At 43.3% G+C, this 2,313-nt stretch overlaps 1 protein-coding gene across 17 annotated transcripts in view; it reads right to left on the reverse strand.

The window, feature by feature from the left end:
• The window catches only part of UBAP2L (ubiquitin associated protein 2 like), a 39,944-nt gene that overhangs the window by 34,822 nt on the left and 2,809 nt on the right, over positions 1-2,313 (reverse strand). The gene's annotated exons all lie outside the window — the stretch shown is intronic.

The following is a 2,313-nucleotide window of genomic DNA, read 5'->3' on the forward strand; positions in this document are numbered from 1 at the left end:
TGGTTAGACAATTCTAGACTGCCCAGAAGACATAGCTGGATTTGAGAGTGAGGCAGGGTAGGCTTCTAAGGAAATATGGAAGGATTAACTATTAGAAAGTAAATTTCACCTGTTTCTTGGGTCACAAAGAAAGCTGACTTCCTTGTGGATAAATTCTTCACCAAGTTGGGTCAATAGGTTGCATAGGTCTTTGTTTTGTAATGCGGTCATTAAGAATTAAGAGTTCTACATCCTCTACTACCGAGAAAGATTTTTAAGGAAACATCAGGACTAATTTTTAACCATTACCTCTCCCCCTACACACACGTGCACACAAAAACCTATAAATATTTATAGCTAGCACAGGATTATTTGCTACAAAGTCTATTTTTCCCAGGCTGGCATAATAGTCAAGTTTCAACGCTTAATTTACAAAAAACCCAGTGTTGTTTAACCAAGTACCCCTGAATTCAAATCAAAGAGGAAAAAAAAATCGTAAAACTAGAGGAAAACCATTATGCTTAATAATTGGCTCTAAGATGAGTAGTCCTACTCTTGAAACTTACAAATATTGACGGCTTTCTGCTCCACATGTGATTTCAATTTGTGAACATGATTTATACTACAGATATGAACTGCATGACTAAGCTATATGAACTGCATATACTGTACCAATCGTTGTAACTATATTAAAAAGTCATCTTGAAAGCCACATAAGTACTCAGGAAAGGAAAAAAGAATCCTCCTGATCACTCCTGCCATTGACTTCCATTTCTCTCTTACAAGTGCTTTGAAATGTGTGACTAGGAAAATTTTACCACCTAGGTAGTAACAACACTGAGCAATATAGGTAAGTGACCTGGGATGGATCACTGGTGGACACAGAATTAGTAGCAAGCAGAGACATATCCAGAGTTATCAGTGGAGGCGAAGAATCTTTTTAAAGTCCTCTTCCTTAGAAAACAAAAATATTTAAGGGAAATAGGTGAGAAGTATTGGAGACCAAGGGAATAGCGCAGGAACGAATACAGGTTTCAACACGGGAGTGCCCTTGACCATTTTTTGAAAACCAGCTACTTAAAAAAATAGCCAGAGAAATTTTACAGAAAAAAATAAGTAACAAGTATTTATTGAGTATCTACTATGCGTCCAGTACTTTAGAAAATACAAAAGCAGTATGACTTAGTTGCTGCCCTCAGGGAGCTTACAATCTAATTTGAGAAACAATTCAGAAACTGACGCTGGACTGGGGTGGGTCAGGCTTGCTACCTCTTACAGAGCAACTAATTCCCCTAGGCGCTTTGTGGTAATGACCTCTGCATCCCCTTCCCCATCAACTTGAATTTGATTTTCAAAAGGAGCATTTCCCAGTTAGGACGCATTTAACAAGGAAGAGCTTTAAAAATCAAAACAAAACAGTACATTTTCAGGCCTTCCATCATTAGTTTACATGCCAGAAATACTTCCCGTTTACAACGGAAAGAATCACGAGCATAGTCTAATCTTTAAGGACAATGGTGTAGGATCTCAAAGCAGTTTTATCAACCCATACACAGCCAAAACGTTTCGGTTCTACAGTAATGCTGGTTGTCACCGACTCTCATCACCTCCCAGCAAGTCACATCAGATAGCCCCAAAGCAGGATATGGGCGGTGGGAGGTGGACCAGGGGAAGACAAAAAAGGATTTCTCCAGCTAATAACCAGGGGCAGTCAAAGGCAAAACGATAACAATAACAACAAAAAGGCCTGTTACTGTGGTGTTTTTCTTTCCACAACATCCTACACCAGAGGTGGCTACATTTCAAGAACTGGTGGAAAAGGAGCGGTCTCCTGTTTGTGACACCAGTGTGCAAAGCGATTTTAGGGCCTGCCCACAGAGTGAAGGGTCTTAAGAAATTTGGAATTCCTGTCCCTTTATGAGAAGAGTGAACAAATACCCCAGTGCTCTGGTGACGTCCCTTAAGGCGTAATGCACCGCTGGGGGCCTCCATGTCCAGCTTCCCGAATAACATCACAATTGTTTGGGGTACCCAGAACTACAGTATGTACAACAGGAAGCTAAAGACAGCAGCAAAAAACGTATTCCAAAAGCTGGGGCGGTGAGAGAGCAGGAAGGGTAACAAGAGGAGCTGACAAAGAGGCTGGAAACGGAGAGGGGACGCGAGCCCACGCGTGGAGGATGGGAGGCTCACCCGCTCGGCGCCACCTCGGGAGCTCCCGGGGCCGATCGCCTCCGTGCCTCCCGCCCGGAACCACCTAATCCTCCGCACTCCAAACTGAGGGCCACATGGGGGAGTTTGGGGCAGCTCCACCCCATCGCCCTCCCCCCCGCC

The sequence above is a fragment of the Pteropus alecto genome, unplaced genomic scaffold, assembly GCF_000325575.1.
Source record: "Pteropus alecto unplaced genomic scaffold, ASM32557v1 scaffold49, whole genome shotgun sequence".
Taxonomy (NCBI): Eukaryota; Metazoa; Chordata; class Mammalia; order Chiroptera; family Pteropodidae; genus Pteropus; species Pteropus alecto.